The following is a 22,102-nucleotide window of genomic DNA, read 5'->3' on the forward strand; positions in this document are numbered from 1 at the left end:
TGTATGGCTGTGGATCATTAAATGTTAAATAAATGCGCCTGTTATCAGGCTTTGCACTTATTTGATGTGTATTTATCAATCATTCCAATAAACAGTGTTTATTACAGTTTCATTCTTGATGTTGTCGTGAAGTGGCAACAATTACATTCATCTTTGCACAGTATCCCACCTTATTATGTTTTCCTTCTTCTTCTCCTCCAACTACTTTGATTATTATTATTATTATTATTATTATTATTATTATTATTAATAAGAAGCCTTAGAGTTAGTATCAGAAAACCTAGAAAGTGCCACTGTGATTTCCAAGGAAACTATTAAAACGTGCATTAACATCAACACAATCAAGTTAAGTCAAGTTGATTGTTATCATTCAGCAGGAGTCTTATCCTTGGCTCAAGTGTATTTTTTATATGACCTTTTTAGGTTTTTTTTTACAGTTTTTCTCGATTGGTTTGGCTCATTTCTTGAAACCGAGATGACATTCTCAAAACCATAAGGTCATTTGGCCAAACAGTCTTACAGTGCTGCCCAACATTATAGCTCACTAGCAAAACAAATATCTTACCCCAAACTCTTCGTCCATGCTTCAAAAGCAGATTCCTTTCCCATATAAAAGGTCAGTACAGTCAGAATAGCACAGATCCTTCTCAATTGCCTTGGCACATGTGCATTCATTTAGTGCTTTTGTCAGAATACCCCGGGTGGTTTAGCACAACACCATGGATCCCCTGCAAAAGCTCATATCTCTCCCAAAAGAGTGTGTCAAAACTAAATATCCTTCCCATATAAATAGTCAATGCCCCCAAAATGCATTATACCTTTGGCATTGTTTAAGCACTGCAAGTCAAAATGCTTAGACGTTTTGTCACTGAGGCACAGGTCTAGCAACAGAATACCACTATGAATAAAACCAAAAGATTTTACAGTAAAATCAGCCTCCAATAAACCACTCATACTCAAGGAAACTGTAAACATTTTTATTCGTACAAAGAAATGTTAACATTAGAGAACATACTGTGAAAAGAAAACATATACAGGATTCTGTAAATGTGAACAGTTATAAACACAAACAAAAAAAAACAAAAAAACTCTAGCCCACCATACTGTAAATAAAGTCTCAGAACTATAGTACAGTAATATTTTCAGTGGTCGCCATTGTCACCCTCTCTTTCCTGGCCACCATCCTCATCCTCCTGGCCATCGACGCTGCTCTCTGTCAGGCCATAAATTCTCATCCACATCATAGCGGATATTTTCTCGTGCGATGCAGCGAAAGAAACGGCGTGAATGTCTCAACCATCCCCTACATTGATCCCCTGTGATGTCCTCACATGCAGCATCCATTGCATGCAGCAGGGCCCTCTGGTCATGATGCTCATACACCTCCACCTCCAAGCTGAAAAACTCCTCAATTGGATTCAGGAAAGGAGAGTAAGGTGGAAGAAACTCCATTAGCATCCGGGGATGGGTGGTGAACCAGGTTCTGATCGTGGGCGTGGTGGAAGTTCACATTATCCCACACAATGACATAATGTGGTAGCTGAGGTCCTTCTACACCTCTCTCATTTTCTGGGATCAGATCAGTATAAAGGTGGTCCAAAAAATTGAGGAGCTTTTGTGTATTGTAGGGCCCTAAACTGGGAATGTGTGTGGCCACACCTCTTTCTGATATAGCGGCACACATTGTTATATTTGCTCCTCGCTGGCCTGGGACATCCACAGTGGCTCGGTGGCCAATGATGTTACGCCACGCCTTCGACCTTTGGCCAGGTTGAAGCCAGCTTCATCAACGAACACTAGGATGTGAGGGGTTTCGTTGCCTTCTAATGCCATAATTCTCTACAATAGAATAGAAATAAATCTAATCAGTCAAGTAGAGACAGATACTGCAGGGAGGATCTAAAGTACTGTACAAACAGGGAGTGGGAAACTGAAGACAATTTCTAGGAAAAATGCTCTAGTCACACAAAGCTGGATTCTGAAGGTGAAAAGGATAACGCAAAACAAAAAAACAGTGGTAACCATGTCTAACTGTAATAGTGTTACAATGATAGACAACCAGTAGTTGACTTACATGCACATACTGGTACCGCAGCCCTTTCACTCTGTCAGAGTTTCTCTCAAATGGTACCCTGTAAATCTGTTTCATGGTCATCTGATGTTTCTTCAATACCCGGTCTATTGTGGAGATGCTGATAGAGTTTATATTTTGGAACATTACATTGTCTAGCAGGATTGCATTACGAATCTGTCTCAGTGTGATGGCATTATTTGCAATGACCATGTTGCATATTTCTTGTTCTTGTTGTTCATTTAGAAGTTTTCTTCTGCCACCCACTTGAGGCTGTCGTCCAATCCTAGACATACAAGTCAAAGGTCAACACTGTAAATTTGTTACAAAATGAGTTACCAATGTAATTGTACTGCTGTCTTATGGTACTAGATGTGTGAGACTGTAGACCGAGGCACATTAGGCTGCACTCGGCGACCTGCCTCTGCCATTGTGAGGCGATGGTTTATGACGTGGTCAATAAGGGTAGCCCGGATTTCATCTGGGACATCATGGTGCCTCCGTGCTCCTCGGCCTCTTCCCCCTATTCCTCCACGCATTCTCACTCCTCCTCTTCCTCTTCTTCTTCCTCCTCTTTGCTGTTGTACTTGGCGAGGTGCTTCCATGTTCACACTGCAAATGAAACTGGCCCCGCGCCAAGCTCTGTCTATATACTTTTGGCAGCAGTCATAATCATAGACAACACCTGTCAGGTATCTGAACAACCTGTTTGATTGGTCATCTGAGATGTGGGAAACTGCTCCTTCGTTAGTTCTAATTTCACCTGATTGATTGTCAAGTACTGTCATAACTTTATCAAATGTTCCAAGATATTCTTTCATGGTATTATATCTTTGACTAATTTTGACAGTTGAACAGACAATTGTGCATATGATGACTTACACAATGAAACCATGCTGATATGTTTTGGAGTGAGTGACCATTTCACTGAAAAATCAACTAATCAGTTTAGATCGGCAAGATCTATTTATTTGGAAAATGTGCTAAATGTGGGCTCATTGTGCTAACTGTAGCTACTTGTACATAATCATTTGAAAAGAAGCACAGAGTCACTTGAGACATGTACTAAAGCATTTGCAATTTGATTAAACCAATGAAAAATGACATTCTGTTGTGAACAATTGCAAGGTGGTTTGGAGATTTGTCCATGTTATTTTGAGAATGTCATCTCGGTTTCAGGAAATGAGCCAAACCAATCGAGAAAAACTGTAATATTATGTTGTAAATGTTATTAGTTTTTTTTCTCTTTTATGTTACAAATATTTGAGTATTTTTGTTATTAATCATATTGAGTTTGGTCAAGTAAACCATGTTCCTTGTGTGCTATTTCTTGAGCTTAAGGTCGGAGCCACCTAACACTGCACCTGGGAAACAGCCCCCTTTATTTTTAAGAAGACATTATTATTTCCTGATATTATTTCCTTTTCTTGGGCTTTCAGTTTTGCATTTGTGTTTACTGGTTAATGATTTCTGGGTTTCATTTCAAAGTGCTGTTTGTGGGTTTTGATTGGATTGGTTCACTACAGGTTTCCTTATAGATAAACCTTTTTATTTCCTTTTTTAATTTATTGATGCCCTTGCTTTATTTTGTAATTTTTTTCTTTAGACTATTAAAGGAAATTTGTTTTATTTTCATTGGCTACATATTTGTATTTTTTCCTTCCCTGTCTTTGTGATATTTTGGACTTTTAAGCTTCGATAGATAGATAGATAGATAGATAGATAGATAGATAGATAGATAGATAGATAGATAGATAGATAGATAGATAGATAGAAGGCACTATATGATAGATAGATAGATAGATAGATAGATAGATAGATAGATAGATAGATAGATAGATAGATAGATAGATAGATAGATAGATAGAAGGCACTATATGATAGATAGATAGATAGATAGATAGATAGATAGATAGATAGATAGATAGATAGATAGATAGATAGATAGAAGGCACTATATGATAGATAGATAGATAGATAGATAGATAGATAGATAGATAGATAGATAGATAGATAGATAGATAGATAGATAGATAGATAGATAGATAGATAGATAGATAGTTCAAAAGTTTAAAGGGAGTGTGGTCCCTTAACTGGCTTAGAGATCACTGTGGACATACAGCACAGAGGGATGTGTATCCCAGCAGGGATGATTCCTATTCCCTTTCCCAGTTCAGATGAAGGTATAATGGAAAAACAGTGGGAGGCTGCCTGTCAAGAGCAGTTATTCCCCTAATATGGTAGGTGGCAGTGCACCTCTGGCATGGCTCCAGTTTGGAAACTCATAGGGCTGCAAGAGAAATGTAGTTCTAAAGGTCTACTCTGTTGGGTTTCCTGGGTGCAACCATGGGGCGTTGCAGGGAGAGGATACCGCTGCCTGACCTGAGAGATCTCCTTGGCAAAAAAATAAGCCAACACCTTTTACTCTGGGAGTAGGATCAGGAGAAGGGAAGGACAACGCTCGCCTGGGAGAATTGGAGGAGGAGAAATGAAAGAGAGAAATAAAAGAAAGGAGGATGGGAATAATTTATTCTGAAGAAGCCTGTATCAAAGGAATTTAGTTTAATAAAAAGTGTTTATTGGAACTCTGGACTTTTGTGGTGAAGTTGTATCAGGGGTTTGGGGATCTGAGATGCCCCCTACAGGCCACACTATATAAAGTGCATTCAGAAAGTATTCAAACACCTTCATTTTTTCACATTTTCTAATGTCGCAGCCTTATTCTTAAATCTCTTAAATTCATGTTTTTCCATATTAAGAAACTGTCAATACTCCAGAAAGAAAATACAAAAACAGGATTTAAAACTTTTTTGTAAATTTATTAAAAATAAAAAACTGAAATATCCCACTGACTAAGAATTCAGACCCTTTACTATAACACTTGAAATCTGGCACAGGTACATCCCATTCAATTGCTCATGGCTAAGATGTTTTTACACTTTGTTTAGATTCCACCTGTGGTGAATTCATTTGATTGGACGTGATTAGGAAAGGCACACACGTATATAAAAGATGACATGGTTGACAACATGCATCAGAGCAAAAACCAAGCCACGAGGTTGAAGGAATTGCCTCCAGGTTTTAGAGACAGGATTGTGCCAAGGCATAAATCTGAGGAAAGCTAGACAAATATTCTGCGGCACTGAAGGTTCCAAAGACCATGCTGGCCTCCATAATTCTTAAAGTAAAGACATTTACAAGAACCACGACTTTTCCTAGAGCTCACTGCCCAACTGTGCAAATGGGGGAGAAGGGCCTTGGTGACAGAGGTGACCAAGAAGAACTCATATGTCACTCTGCCTGAGCTTCAGAGAACTTGTGCAGGGACAGGAGAAACTTGCACATGGAAAACCATCGCTGTAACAATTCACCGATCTAGGCTTTATGGCAGAGTGGTCAGAAGGAAGTTTCTTCTCGTTAAAAATACATAAAAGCCTGCTTTACATTTGTAAAAGGGCAGCTTAAAGTGAGAAACAAGATTCACTGGTATGAGGAAACCAAGACTGAACTTTGTGGTCTCATTTCTCAGCATCATGTCTGGAGAAAACCAGACACGGCACAAGAAGTGCCACAATGGGCTTTAACAGACCCTGCCTCTTGACAGCCCCCCAGCCTTGACTCTCTAAGAAGACAAGAAAAAACTCCCAAAAAAACTCTTGTAGGGAAAAAAATGGAAGAAGCCTTTGGAAAGGCAGTTCAAAGAGAGACCCCTTTCTAGGTAGGCTGGGCGTGCAGTGGGTGTCAAAAAGAAGGGTGTCAGTACAATACAGTACAATACACAGAGCATCCTCGATACAGTATAAAAATAAAAAATGTAGAAGTACGGAGTAGAATTTAACAGTAGATGATATCACATAATATGACTTGGATTTGTTTAGAGTCCTGGAGACCTCATCCATCAAGCTGCCTCCCCCATTTGGCCATTCCACAGCTGAAATAGCACTAATCCAATGAAAGGACCCCTCTTTCCCATGATTCCTGCAATCCTCCATCAGGGATGACTTTACCTTAGGCTGGCAAAACAACTTTGCAGGTGGGCGATGGCACCAAGTGCCACATTTGAGTACCGAGAAGAGAAACAGAATAGGTTTAGGGTTAGTATCCTAATATAACGATCATGTTGCTTATGTTTTAGTGCTAATGACTAACAACAGAGATGCAGTATGTACAGTTAATCAGCAGCTCTAGTCAGGATATGCTAAACTGAAGTAGTGAGTCTTTAGGAGGATTTAAAAGCTGAAACCGAATGGGCATCTCTTATAGTAGCAGGCAGACCATTCCACAGTTTAGGGGCCCTGTAACTAAAAGTTCAACCTCCCACTGTTAGTTTATTAATCCTTGGAATCATAAGGAGACCAGCATCTTGAGATCTTAATGTGCGCTCAGGTTTGTAAGTCATGATAAGTTCAGACAAGTAAGCCGGACCTTGGCCATTTAATGCTTTATATGTTAAAAGGAGGATTTTGAAATCTGCCCTAAACTTAACCGGGAGCCGGTGTAAGGCTCCACAATACCATCCCAACAGTAAAGCACGGTGTTGGCAGTGTCATACTATGAATCTGTTTTTCAATGGCAGGGACTAGGAGACTGGTCAAGGTTAAGGGAAAATTGAACAGAGTAAAGTACAGAAATACCCTTAATGAAAACGTGCTCCAGAGTGCTTTTGACTGCAGACGTGACCGCTCTCGAGTTTGTTTCTACATTTCTGGCATGCTTCCACATTACAATTTTGAAATATATTGCTATGTGCCTTCAGTAAATTCTTGGTGTCTGTGGTGATCCATAGATTCTTAATTAGGAAATATATGGATTGATTTCTTAGGTGCACAGTTTTCAACACATTTTTTAAAGAATCCTATTATAATGTTTGCATACTCCTCATGTTCTGAAGCTGAGCCAGTATCCATGTCCTAGATTACACAATCAAAGCAGTCCGATAGTATCTTTTGTGCCTTTTTAGAGCAGCACTGTATTACTTTTCTTGCTGGCTCCTCATATTTCAGTCTTTGCTTGTAAGCTGACGGCGGGCATACTGACAGGTGATCAGACTTTCTGAGATGAGGGGGGTAGCAGCAGGTGGTAAGCATCTTTTATTGAGATGTCGTGGTAATCCAGTGTAATAGCAACCCTCATAGAGCACATGACATAGTGATATCCAGAATTAACATTCCTCAAATTTCTTTTTTTGAAGTCTCCACCGACAATAAATATTCTCTCAACATAAATGAATAAAATCTCCCTATTTGTATACATAAATGTTCATGCTATAAAAGATGGCAACACACATTATACAGACTTTTGCTCAAGTGAAAAATTACTTCATATTTAGATTCTAGTTTTGACTTTCTTTGTTCTTTGACAACTGTGAATGTATGATAGCATTTTCCTTGGCCTTGGAAAATAATGAAGATATTATGTGGTTTTAGAGGTCAAGGAATTTAATGGTCCAAAAGTTTTTTTGATTTAGGACATTTTTGAATATGTTATTTTAGAAATGTTTTCCTGCTGCTCCATTTTGTTTTTATAATGGGTGCCACCTTTGTTAGCTGTTTGGAATGCAGGCTTGCCAGACTGTTGCTAGGCAGAACAACCGGGAGTGTGCAACATGTTACATCATTACCACAACAGTATAACGGTCTGCATCACACACTTTCTGGCTGCCCAAGATTATGGATAAATAAAAATAAAATAAAATCCTTTGAGATATTATTGTTAAAGCTATTATCTGATTTGGACATCTTTTCTATTTTTCAACTGCGCCTGCGCCACCACCACCTACTCAAAGCATCCTGATGCACCAACATTGATGGACTGAAAGCCAGAAGTCTACGTGACCATCATCATCAGGTCCTTCCATGAAAACCCTAAATACAAAGAGGACTGTTTGACTTATGTTGGAGGGGACTGGGCGGTCTCGTGGTCTGGAACCCCTACAGATTTTTTTTTTTTTTCTCCAGCCTTTGGAGTTTTTTTTTTTTGTTTTTTCTGTCCACCCTGGCCATCGGACCTTACTTATTCTATGTTAATTAATGTTGACTTATGTTTATTTTTTATTGTGTCTTCAATTTTTCTATTCATTTTGTAAAGCACTTTGAGCTACATTTTTTTGTATGAAAATGTGCTATATAAATAAATATTGATTGATTGATTGAACTTTAATTTGCATTTTGCATTTTAGCGCTGCTGCCTCGCAGTAAGGAAACCCGGGTTCACTTCCCGGGTCCTCCTTGCGTGGAGTTTGCATGTTCTCCCCATCTCTGTGTGGGTTTCCTCAGACAGTCCAAAGACATGCAGGTTAGGTGAATTGGCGATCCTAAGTTGTCCCTAGTGTGTGCTTGGTGTGTGTGCCCTGCGGTGGGCTGGCACCCTGCCCAGGGTTTGTTTCCTGCCTTGCACCCTGTATTGGCTGGGATTGGCTCCAGCAGACCCCCGAAACCCTGTGTTAGGATATAGCGGGTTGGACGATGACTGACTGACTCTCTCACTACATTTCCCAGTCTATGATTTTGTCTTGTGTCTTGACTTTTGTTTATTTGATTCCTGTCCCCCTTGTTATGACTTTGGCTTGTAACTAATACTACGATCCATCTTCTGATTCCATCTTACTTTAAACTTCTGACACCCTGAGCAGCCAGTTTAGACTACAATTTTAATATAGCCCTTTGTATTATGCTTAGTTTTTGCCAATATTTCAGGTGTCAACCTCTACAACAACTCCTCTGAAAACCCACAAAAAGAAACTTTCTAGATTTCTGGGAGTCTCCAAATAGCAACAGTATAAGAAGAGCATTCTTGTTGGTCATAACACCCATCATATGCCTGCCACATAAAAAGTTCTAAACAGAAGCAGACAATAATGAGTAGTAATATCTACACTCAGAGTAAGCTACAATTTTTACTTTTAATATTTATTGTCATCATGAGTTGATAATTCAGAGACATCCTGCACTGAAACCAGTGTTAACTAGTGCAGCAGCCAGCTATTGGGTTGCATCTATATGACAAATTTATTTTTAATTACTTTTGCACATGAGAAACATATTTAGGATAAATAACTATATACAGTCAAATCAAATTAGGGTCACTTGCAAAATTAAGTTGAAGAGAAAAACAAAAAAGCTAAAATCAGAATTAGAATTAAGCCACTTTTAGCTACAGTATTACCATAGCTTTAGCATCCTATTGCAATGCATACTGTATGGAGTTTTTAACTTTGTCGTCTTTCTCTAGCATTGCTCCAGAACTGGAAGGCGCAGTTTCACTCAAAGTCCTACTAAATTTCTGCAGCAGTCATATAATCAACATCACGGGAATTAGTGCCTAAGAAAACTGTCACATTTTCAATTTTTGTCAAACAGTAATTTTAATTCACTTCATTTTTATTATGTAAAATAAATGCATTGAAAAGTATACATTGTGGTAGATAGGGGGCGCTCTTGCTCCCTTGAACCCCTGTCCACGACTCCAAACACCAGGTAAAAGTCCTCAAGTTGACTTTATTAAATTGCCACAGTGTACAAAACACTCTCTCCACCACTATACTCATAAATTAATCACAAAGAATAAACAATCCTCCAGCTCCCAGACGCGTTGCCACCCTTCCACCCAGCTCAGCTCGCCATCTGGGAGCTCCCACAGTCCTTTTATATTCCCTGACCCGGAAGTGTTCCTAATCCCCAGCCCATGTGATTCTCAATCACTTCCGGGTCAGGTAAAAGCTCTTCTCTTCAACCCGGAAGCCCGTCGCTCTTCCTATGACAAACTTCCGGGTCATAGGGCAAGAAGAAGTCCTCGGTCCTACCTGCAGCTCCCTCTTGTGGCCCCCATGGCATCCAGCAGGGCTGTGCATAAAAACCACATTGTCCATGATGCCCTGCTGGTCTTCTGGGGACCTCCATGCTCCACCTGGCGGCTTGGGGGTATTGGCCGGGATAAACGGCCGGCCATCCACCACAACATATATCGACTTTTTTTTGTAAATCATGTTGGGCCAAACATATCTGGATGGAGGGCCTAACTACACCACTGACCACTCCCAAGGCATTTGCTTCATTCTGCAGCATTCACAAAATAAGCTACAGGTGTTGTGAATAAGAAACAGGCTAAATTGCATATTGCATTTGAATTATTTTGCTATGAATTTTGAGGGACTCAATCTAATTTATTATTATTTTTTGTTATGTCACACTGGCACCATTGTGTGTCATGATTTGGATCATAGCTGTTGCCATTTTATGTGCTCTGCAAAGCTGTGGCTATTTTTGTCCACAATTGCTATTCTCTTGCCTGCCCACATGACTTGGAGATCATGTGACATATTATGTCAAGGCTCCACCTCATCATATAATAATGGAAGTATGCTAATTTTAGTGTCCAAGTTAATGGATTAAGTTAAAAAGCTACATGTGCTTTTTATTTCTTCTTTTCATGGAATTAACATTTAAACTTTGGACTATAACTTTACTGTTTTGGTTTTAGGTGCTACCAGTTTTGGGACCTTTTGGCTTTCACCTTTGTAATCATATTGATCATTACAAATTTAATCATCAATCCAACACTAACATAAAAACAGGCATACACTAGCATTGTGTACGTTTGAGGAAAATGTCATGCTACCTCAGTGCCACATAACCAGTAATGGGCAAAGCATGGTTGTCTCAAAATAATGGTAACCATAAACACAATCAGAAAAATCCCAACAATAGAGCTTACAGGGAACATTAAGTCATGACAACTGTATATTTTTAATCACGAATGAATGAGTACTGTGAGCACATTGAAATAGAACATATGAAAGCTAAACACTTTAAAAATTCTAAGAGTTGTTTTTCTGGAGCTGAGTAAAGCAAATATTAAAATAGTTCTATTTTGAGTTATATAGGTGAAGATGACCAAACTGTAATGCACTATAGAAAGTAGTTCTGTCTGAACTGAGTGAAGATTTTAAAATGATCTCAGATCACCAAAGCTTGCAGAAGCTGAAAATAAAGTTAGTTTCTTTTTTATACAAGCAATGCAAAATTCTATCTACCTACTGTATTTCTTACATTGCTTTCTCTCTATCATCTATTACATATGAATATTAAATCTTATATAGGTGGGGAAACATGATTCACTATGTCACATACGTAACTAACCCCCAAATCATAAGACTTGTAATGGGAATAATGACCATAAACAAAATGGTGAATTCAGCTGCAGAGCCACAATCTAAAAAGGTGCCTAAGTGCAGTTACCAGTAAAGCACCCACTTGCTGTCAACATAAAATTAATACACATACAGTCACACAAAGATACGGCACATATTATATATAAATCAAAACAAGCGCACACACAATATAAATTACAAGCAGAAACACTTAACTTTGCTCAGATGCATTTGCAAATATCAAGCTAAGGGAAAGATAAAAAAATAGCAAATGAATCAGTCGTGGAATCTTGAATTTTAAAATAAAACAAGAAGCATTTTTAAAAGACCCTCTTGGGAGGTTTCATTAAATGTTACTGTGTCAAAGGACAAGTAATGCCAAAGCTGATGAGTAGCAGGTCATCTTGCATAAATACCAGTGACATCTCTGTGCCTCGGAATAATCTCTACATGGTATTTTTAGGCACAATGTTAACTGCTACTTGAGGCAGATCTGTGAAGCTTGGAGAATGAATATTTTAGAAGAAGGGAAAGAAAGCAGATACAGTTCTACAGTCCTAAGAACGCATATACTCATGAAGTGCTTTTTGTAATAATGAAAAAAGAATGTTACTTAAAAAGTCTGTGCAAATACTTTTCATCTACTACACAATGTTTTCAATGGATAGTAAAATAATAAATGATTACATATGTTACTGCTATTTAAGTGATGGTTCAAAGGGCAATAACAGAACAAATACCTGCCCATTTGCAAAGCGATATTATTATAATAATATCTTGATAATATCTAGGCAGGTACCGTGATGCAGTGACTAAGGCTCTAGACTTTAAACCACAAGGCTGGCAATTCACTTTCTGACTCCAAGTTACTCCATGGTGGCTCAGATCTGCTCATTTAACCTGCTAGTGCTTCAATTGTAAATAATGTGTATCAAAAATTGCACTGCATTCTGATCTTGTTAATACTAACTGGAGCTACAAGGCTGCCTTTTCTGTCACCAACCAGGATAAGCTGTGTGACCTTGAACAAGTCACCTAATCAGGGAATGCTCCAGCTGCAGCAGTAATTTAAAAATTATTCAGAACTTACAAGTTGTAAATCAATTTTAATAAAACCAACAGTTAAATAAATAAATATATTAATAAGATGACATTTCATTTCATAGAAATTCAATTTAAAAAGTCACTAATATTTTAATGCATTTTATTAACATTTACAATTATACACTTATTTTATAAGCTATTAACTTAAAAAGTAGCCTAGAAAGACATTCAGCATTGATGATTTGAGAAAGTTCACAAAATTAGTTTTGGAAGCTTCTGAAGTAAGATAATTTACTTATTTCAAGCCCTTATTGAAAAGGGTGTCAGAAGGACTTCGTTATTTCTTTAGGTCAAATGAGTAGCACATATTTTTTTGAGTGCCTCTTATATTTAGCAATATCAGTAAGCAGAGCTATTTATATTGCGGTAAAAGCTGTCTTAACATTAAAACCTTGGCTAATGACCTGCAACATCTCTAATAGCATATTCTAAAAATGATGTTGTTTTCTCTAGGGGGATTCCTTTCTTGCCAGTGCCTTTATGACATTGTGTTCTAATGACGCTTTCTATCTGTGTTGGTTATTATATACTTCATGTTCATTCCTCAATTTTCTAAGTCCACTTATTATAAATTCAAACTCTCAGGGTGCTACATGCTATTTTGATGTTCTAAAATTACATCCGACTTATGAAAACTATTTGCTTGTAATGTCCGCACGTGTTTTCACCATTTCAGCCCATGTGCGACACTTCTGATGTATGTGCAAAGTTCACAGCAAAAACATTTAACATTGTCGTGTTAAAAATGCACATTTCATATTTTGTGTTTATCATCAGAAAAATCGTTTTCAACAAAAAGTACTTTTGTTACAGTAAATCTACAAACCGTAACACTTTCTAATGCTAGGACAACCTCATCAGGTAGGGTAAAATGTCAGAACAGTGACAGAAACAAGGGCAAGGCAGGAAACAACCCTGGATGGGGTCCCAAACCATTAAAGCCACAGTAACTCATACTTGGCCAATTTAGACTCTTCAGTCAGTCTAAACTGAATAGCAAGGACGTGCAAACTCCACACAAATGGTGACCAAGCCAGAACTTGATCCCAGTTCCAGGGATGTTCTTAGGCATACGGCCCTGATTGTGAGGTGGGCCCCGACTTACAATTTTTTTTTTTTGTTGTCGGGCTGTGGGCCTGGGGCCCCTGTCATGCCCCTGGCACTGCAGCCGTCTGTGCCAGTCCCTCACGTCGTGTGTCACGCATGACCCAAGAGCGACTGAATGGTTTGGCATTAATATCAATTGAGCAAGGTGTTGGCCAAACCCTTGATTATTCGGAAATGATAAAGGATTTCGATGAAGGATGAAGTGGAAAGTAGATTTCTTACATTAATTAAAGTCTTCAGAATATTCAATTCAGTGCATCTCTTAGTCTTATTAACAATGGTAATTTATTATACAAATTGCAATCTTCACCTAAATCCTTAATATCGTCGTAACTTTGCCAAATGCACTACAGCAAACATTAATTTTAGAGATTCGTTTCAGATTCATTCAGAGAGATCCCCATAAAATCATGAAATATCCCAATATTACTAGCCTTTACCAGATACAGAACAAAATCAATATTTTACCACTCTGCATGCACACAAGCGTACATGTAGGCTTACTGGTCATCTATGGCCTTTTCCGGATGTTTTATTAGAACACCTTCCTGAGCTTGGGGGCTCCATCACCTGGACCCCCATCTGGGGCCTGCACATTTCTGAACCGCGTTGGGCCCCCAAATTGCTAAGAATGGCCCTGCCAGTTCATTGGAAGTATGAGGCGTCAGCAGGAACCACTTTGCCATCCCATGTTCATTACATGGACTGCTTAATACTTTGGTACTTCATTATGTTAAATACCTGGATACTTGTTATAAAATCAACTTCACAAAAGTTACTGCTTTGCTGTAACTCCCAAGGATTTGATGCTTGATTTTATTTTGATGAAGGCCATACAAAAGAATATCTGCACATGACCTTTGAACACCCTGCAGAGTGCATCAACAGTAAGGCATTTCCCAGGAACACATTCTTACACGTTTAACGGAGGTAGGCTTAAGTGGCTTACAGCTTACTTCAGGTCACACAGTTTACAAGCAATGGGATTTTGAACATATATTCACAAAACACTTGCGAAGACCATACCTACATCAATGAAAAAGAAAAACATTTAGACTGGTTTAAAAATCCGGAAAGCTGCACCTGTCGATGAATAGCGGTAATTTGAACAACGTCAAAGTGTTCTCAATGCCTCGCACTCAAGATCATTTCTCCATTGTTTTCTGGGAGGGTAAAAAAAAAAACAATCCAAGATGATAGGCGTGAGACGCAACCAATGGCTGTAGCTAAATAGACCCCGCCCACCAGGCATGCTCTGTCGGGAAACCTTCGGAAGAATAGAATTTGTTCCAGCTCCAACAAGTGGTCGTGATATCTGAGCTGAGTTTAGTTACTGCTACGAGGCTTTGTGGACCAACTGTTTGAATGTAGCTTTGGTTTGACCTCTCAGTGGATTAACTGTTTGCAGGACCTGACGTGTATTTTCGATTTTTTTTTTCCTTCTTTCTTTCTCGAGAGAGGAGAAAAACATTCACGCTTACTTGAAGAGCACAGAAGGCAAATGGTGCTTAAAGGCACAAGCGCGATTTAGGGGAACTCAGCGTTCAAGGTAAACTTTTCGCCACCTCGGACAAATGAACCGTAACACGAGATTTAAATTGGCCTTGAGGGCGAGGTAAATTCGGAGTGTTGTTTGGCTTGTCACGCTCTTTAAAGCGGGGTGTTGGGAGCATAAAAGTATTCCGGGGAAACGCGCTAATCAGTTCACCTAGAAAATGTCGATTCGCAGCACTTTCACCCCATAGAGATAGCGGTTTGGGTGGTAGTTTGTGGGATACATTGAAGAGTTTTGATTTGGTGCCTTTGTGTGCATTTACTTAATAAAGGACAGAAACGTTTTGAAGCGTAGCGTTTCCAACAACTTCTGGAGATACTTGAACCGGGGGTGTAGTATATTTTCACATTTGTTCGTCTTTTCTGGGAATTTAATTCGGCCTTACTTTATCTGATTAGAAACCTGCCATAAATCCAAAGTCAAATGTAATAACGAAGCCCAGCCCTTGTTGTTCTGATGCGTAGCAGAAAGTAATTGAATTACAGTGAACTGCTGTTTGTATCAGTTGTCCTTATCGTCCTAGATGGATGGATTGGGGGAGAAAATAATGTGATACACGTGCAGTTTACACTAAAATGTGTAAATGAAAAACTCGGTCGTATTGTTTCGTTTTGGTAATTCTATACTTGCTTTGGAAAGCTATACACCGTGTCTCTCCTCTCCATCCGCCCCACGTTTTGTATTTCCTGTCAGTATTGCAGCCTTGTTCCTTTGCACCTTTTAAATTAAGCTACAGAAAACTCGAGGAGCTTCTCTTCATCCTGGTGTCACTGCTCATAGAAGTGCATGACGTTTGTGTCTTTTTTTTACTTTTTTGTTAGAAGAATTTGCTGAAGTGAGTAAAATAAAAACATGGTAACTAAACCTCAGGAACAAACGGAGGATTTGTTCAATGGCATTTTCCAAAAGAAGATTTAACTTTCATTTGTTTCTTGTGTATGCATTTCTTTTTCTCAGTGATAAGTAGCATTTGTGACTGTGAAGTCAGTTTCAAGGTTCCTCCAGAGGTTCAGATTTGGCCATTTTGTGCAGTTTAAGAGCACTGTTTTCTTAAATAAATCAATGTTGTGGGTATTACGTACATAAAAAAAAAAAATAATACAACAGAAACATTGTGAAATTAGTAATACCACTGCCCCCAGATAGTACATACAATTGTACTTAAGTAAGAAGCGGTTTTTAACACCCATCTAGTAGCTTACTAAATATACTAATTAATGTTTGGGTATAACTGACCCAGTGTAGTGGTGTTTTTTTTTATGCTTTTCTCCACTTAATTTTTACAGTCTTCTCTCTAATGACAAGAACAATCCCTCAGTGGATTTTAAAATTTTTAGCTTATGTCTCGTTTTACTAAAACAGTTTTCTACTTTGGCCAGTGGAAAGTAAAGCTTTACAGTGAGGGGCATATCTGGAGGCTGCTGGCAAGTTTTTACCGTCTGGGATCTGGAGCTGCGCCCAGTGATTATTTTAGTTGAACACTGTAATTCATTGTTTTGTGGGCCGCTGTCACCTTATTTCATGTCGCCAGCCAATGTTGTTTCAGTTAGAGCAGGGAGAACGATGTACTTTTTTTTTTTTTTTTCTTTCACAGGACATTTGTGTAAAAGTGCTAATACAGGCATATAATGTCTGGTTTCCCAAAAAATGTAAAGTTGTATCAGTCATTTTAGTGGGCTATATAGCCCTCCACTTTTCAAAAGAAATTGTGTAAGCTTTGTGTGTAAATGGGAAGAATGACTGGGCACATTATGACCATCAAGATACTGTAACTAATTCTCTTTTTTTGTTTTAAAATCCATACACAGTTTTCCTTTGTTCCCAACTCCAAAATGACCTTTTAGTTAAGCAGTGATTATACTTCATTTTAAGTCAGGGGTGACACATTTTTTGAATGCCTGTTGAAGGAGCTAATGTGACTTAAGACATTACTCATTGTAGATGCCTGGCCTAGTCAGGCACAGGGCAGAACAATATGCAAGCTATATTAATTTTTTCCAGTCAGTTTAACGGACCAGCTGTAAGTTAAAATAATGGTAGTCATTAATAGTCGTACAATAAGGAAAGATGTAACTGCTGGGAGAAACAATGCTTACTTTAAAGACTTTGGAAATAAAGCTTTAGCGTCTGGAGCTGGCTTTAAAGCTTAAGTAGGTATTATAAATACCCTGCCAGTCTTCTCTGATTTAAGTCTTTGAGGTGGTAGTGTCTTGTGCGTTAACCTCACTACCTTTCACTAAAATTGTTTGTATACACTGTAAAAGTGGTGACCTTTTCATTGTTTCTCTATAATGAATAATATACACTCATCAGTGCCGGTAATGCTATGTCTCTCATAAATGAAGCTTTACATGTATTAAAAAATACAATTTTCTGCCCTCTGCCTAAATTAATATCATATTTTAAATATGCCAATACCATGTTTAGTGCAGTTTAAACATGTAAGTGGATTTCTGTTAAAAATGGAAATTAATGCGGTTCTTTCACTTCCTGTTTGAACACATGCTATAAATATATTACGTGAGACATTTTGAAATCAGTTTCTGTACTGATCAGGGTGTCGTTTCCTTGAAACTAAACATATTTATTTATTAATCACTATATTTTATACCATACAGAAGAACAGCTTCATGGAATAAATTAAAAGAAATCTTAACTGTTGCTTGCATGAGAAGGCAAGTACATTTAAATGTTGAAATGAAACAGACATAAGATTAGACTATTTTGTAAACATTCTAAGTTGTTTATATTGGATTGTCTGACTTAGATATGTGTTTATTGGGAAATGTGAGAGTTTTCAAAAGTATTTTTGGTATTGAAACCTCTTTTTAAACAGTTGAAATTGTGTACAAATGTTTTAGTTAAGATTCTTTTGGTTTGTAAACCCTAATGATCGTAAACTGCTGTCAGTGATTTGTTTAAAAAATATTAAACCTTTACTATGCAGTGTTTCTTCCTGTTACATAGTTATTGTTCTCTGAATGAATTTTTCCTCCCCATGACTCCGCCAGGGAGAAGGGAGGTTCAGAAAATGGATGAACTGATGCACAAGTCAAAAGATAGGAAGCTTTTCATTTGGAATTGACCTGTGTCTTCTAAAGTAGTAGTTATTTTTCAGGTTTCAAACATATCAAAATTAGACAAATTTAATTGAAGTTTTAGTTTCCAAATGCTTGGTTTTATTTATTTATACAGTATCGTTTCATTTAAAATTTGAGGAAACTTGTTTTCATACTAGTTTCTTAAGTGATGTATTAATGTAAGTAGAGGCAGTTGTCTGACATATCCAGGCATTACACCTTAGAATTTCCATTCCAATTTCTGAATGATCATTTATTTATTTATTTCAATTTCAGGGCACCTCATTCACACCTGCTATGCCGAAGCTTTTAACTGAGCCTTTCCTGCTGTAAACTTGGTATGACTGAGTGTATTTTAAATGCGCATAAAGTAGTATCTGTGTGGTGTAAAATCTAAAAAGGACATGTTTACTTGGCAGGTCATATCCCGTATCCATTTGTTTAAGTTATGGAATTCTTGATTTTCTGTAGCCAGAAAGGTTTAGTCATCTAACACAGTTAATTCTGTTACACTAGGAAATCATTAACAAAGAGAGGTGATGGTCCATAGGTCAAAAGACTTCATGTGAATGCAGCCACACTAGCAAACGTGCACCTGATGTGAAACTCTGTAAACCTTTTTGATGGGAATTGGTAGTTCTAGTTCTGGAGTGACTTTTTTCATTAGATGCCAGTTCTTACTGTTTAACTTTGATTTACTGTCTTTGTACTGTTTCATATTAATAAATCCAAAAGTTCCACTGTGTTTTTGATGTTTTTGTAGAAATGCATTTTTTTAATGTAGTTTTTCTATTTATTAATACTAACTACATGCTGAACTCGAACACCTCAGTGTTCATCAATATGTCAAATATATACGTTTTTAATGTAATTTCAAATCAGTAATATGACACAATTTTGAAATACACGTAATCCAGTACAGGGCCACAGGCATTCGGAGCCTATCCTAGTAGCAAGGCAGGAATGTACCCTTGCCAGGCAAACAGGCCATCACGGGATTGCCTCGCATTCACCAACCCACACTAATCAATACACACACAAAACACATACATGGGGCTTTGGAGTTGCCAACTAACCAGACCTGTACATCTTTTGTGATGTTGGAGGCAAAACCACTGGTAATCCTACTATGCAATAAAATAACTCCAAAATTGTAATAAGAGTAGGGATGTAAATTTGGATTCCATTTCATTATCAAAAGTCAAATTACTTCTGTAAATCACGATTAATTCGTTATACTTTGCTTAATAATACAGGGATTAATTCAATGATAATTTTCCCTAGAATTTGTTTTAATTATATATTAGCAGTGTTAGGATCTTTTAATGTTATAAGTGCAAATGTGTCACAGAATATATCCCTACATTGCTGTAAAGTGTTTGATGCATTTATGTTTATGAATAGGCACATTTGTTAAGTGTTATGCCAGTAGGTGAGCAGCCACTCTGATGGCACAAATGTTGCTGCCATGCTCGGGGGGCCTTTTGCTCTGGCCAAGATGCATATTAAACCTATCATTAAGAGTGTCTTGGCAGTGTACAAGTAAAACATGCTACTGAGGCCTGGTTCATGGCAATGGTTTGTTTGTTATAAAAAAAAAAACAAACACTTTGACTATCTTCTTTGCAAGGCTGTCAGCTTTATGAGCATTTTGTTTCTGTATTATAATCTATCGGTCTTCACCTATGTAATTTCACAATATTCGGACATAAATGTCAGTTGTTGATGTAGTTTAAGTTTTTTCTGAGTTTGAATTTATTGATTGTGGTTTGTTGAGTTTCAGCATACTCTCAGTAAAATAGCTGCGTAGGTTCTTCTTGATCAGTTGCATTATGTTCTATATCTATATATACCTTGCTAATTTACTGTGACCACTTTACAGCAGTAGATTTTTTTCCCCCCATGCAAGAGCTAACAATATGGTAGGTTGCTGCTTGTTTTGTATGTGGTAGTATGTTGCAGATGTGGTGCTTTTGTATTCCAGCGTAGTGTTACACAGTTTGCAGCTAACTTCATCAGACTTTTACTTAATGGTCCAATTCCAAGATACATTTAGCATACTTACTTTTCCATAAAGGTTTCTGTTTTGTTTCTGGTTGTAAAACAACTCATCATGTGGCACCAATTCTAGCCTCTTTCATATATTTTAAAAGTATTTGTCTCAAAGCTGCAAAGCAGAAAGGCAGTTACATTCCAAATGCAAACTAAACTTTTATCAGATGCACCAGTTATTTTTGGTTATGATTCTGATCTTTGATTTCTTTGACCAAATATCAGCAGTATTTTGTTTTTTTTGTTTTTGTTGATCTACTTGCTGATTTCAAAGGCTGTAAGTTGTCTGTTAGGCATTTATCCACTGAAGACTATCGTGCTGTAGATCCACAGATTTATAAGTTTACGTGTTTCCTTGTAATTCCTTAGCTGTAATCTTGATAATTTGAAGAGAGAGTGTTTTTGTGCTACTATATCCATCTTTAAAGGAAAGTGCAGCTTTCTGAATTTTCAGGGTAAATAATGTTAAGATGTCAAGGTATCCCTGTTTAGGCTTGCTAATCTGAGAGTCTCAGTCAGGCCTGATGAGTCCCTTTAGCAACACTTATCATGTTTATTTTTCTAATTAATTGGATAAAGTAATTCTTTTTACCAAGTATAAATGGAAATGAAAATTCAATGTGGGTGGTGTCACACAACTATAAATACTTTTATTTGTGTATTTATAAGTATGCAATATGCCAGAAAAAGATAAAAATGATTAGGCCTCTTCATGTCTGAAACTGGCTTATTTTTCACAATTGGGTTTCTTCATCTGCCCTTTACATGCTTCCTTCTTGTGTATGCACTGACTAGCAGTGTTAAAGCTGTAGGCTTTCTGAAATGAACCATAACTCTCGTTCGTTTTTATATGTAACTTGTCAAAATTAGAAAAATGATCTAACTTTGAAAAGGTATTTGGCAGTAAGGTTATGTTCCAGCTAAATCAAAAGTGTGTGTGCTATAAAGGCAGAGGGACTTAGCATGGAGAGTTATGTGAAATGTGGCATTTAGTGATGGTCATCTAATATTCTATACATATTGTTAAAACAACAAACTGCTTAAATCGAAATTAGACAGTAGAAGTTCCTGACTTTCAGTTACATTTTTTTCACTGACATTTTATAAAACGGTTTTAAGTGCATTTTGAAAAACAGTCTTTCCTTTTGTTCGCATCTTATGTGGAAGCAACATTTACTAATAGAATAGTACAAATAAGCAAAAGTGCTTTGACAGCTAGGTGATTACAATGTGTTTTAATAATGTGAGAGTTAACAACTTTTGCATGAGGTGTCCTGCTGGTAGGACACCCACCAGTTTTCAAAGTTTTTTTTTTTTTTGGTGCATGTTGCAATAATTCCACAAGTCAATCAAAAACAATACTATCATTTTACATACACACAGGTGTGTTCTTTCAAATAAATCCTAACTTTCCATGCTGTTTGCTCTCTTTCTTTAGTAAAGTATGCCATTTGTATTTGCATATGCATATGCCGAGGTGAGCAGTGCATCACAGCTCTGTGAAACTGCTTTAAAGGTCCCCCTTATGTCAAGCCACATACAGTGAAAGGCTCATTACCATTGGATAGCTAAAGATATAGCTGTCTATGAATGGTCATGCATATTGTACATTATCTGCTGTGCATAAGTGGCGGGAAATAAATTGTGTGTGTGGCAACTCATCTCTGCACACAAAGCTTTTGTGAGACTGCTTGAGGATGGTTGATACACAATAAGATTTGAACTTTGTACTTCGGAACAGTTTTCCTCTTTTGTGGGGGAGAAAAACCAAACATACAGTTGAGGAAGTCCTAGAAAAGGTAAAAAGTGAAAGTAATACTGAATATGAAGATCTTGAGTCACAGTTTTAACTCTCTTGAAAATATTTGCTGAAGGAATTGATACTACGAGGTGTGGCAGAAAAGTAATGAGACTGGCAACACTGCAAGCGATCTGGCAACACTGCAAGTGATCTGGCAATGCTGCGCTGTTGTTCTTGATAGAGC

General features: G+C 37.6%; 1 protein-coding gene across 6 annotated transcripts in view; it reads left to right on the forward strand.

Moving 5' to 3' along the window:
• The first annotated feature begins 14,708 nt into the window (after window positions 1-14,708).
• Window positions 14,709-22,102, forward strand: part of LOC120541395 (A-kinase anchor protein 13-like) — a 300,746-nt gene continuing 293,352 nt past the window's right edge. For all 6 annotated transcript variants that reach the window (XM_039772974.1, XM_039772976.1, XM_039772975.1 and 3 more), the window contains exon 1: window positions 14,709-14,979. The gene's annotated coding sequence lies outside the window, so the exon portion shown is untranslated. The remainder of the gene's footprint in view (window positions 14,980-22,102) is intronic.

Source organism: Polypterus senegalus, chromosome 12, assembly GCF_016835505.1.
Source record: "Polypterus senegalus isolate Bchr_013 chromosome 12, ASM1683550v1, whole genome shotgun sequence".
Classification (NCBI taxonomy): domain Eukaryota; kingdom Metazoa; phylum Chordata; class Cladistia; order Polypteriformes; family Polypteridae; genus Polypterus; species Polypterus senegalus.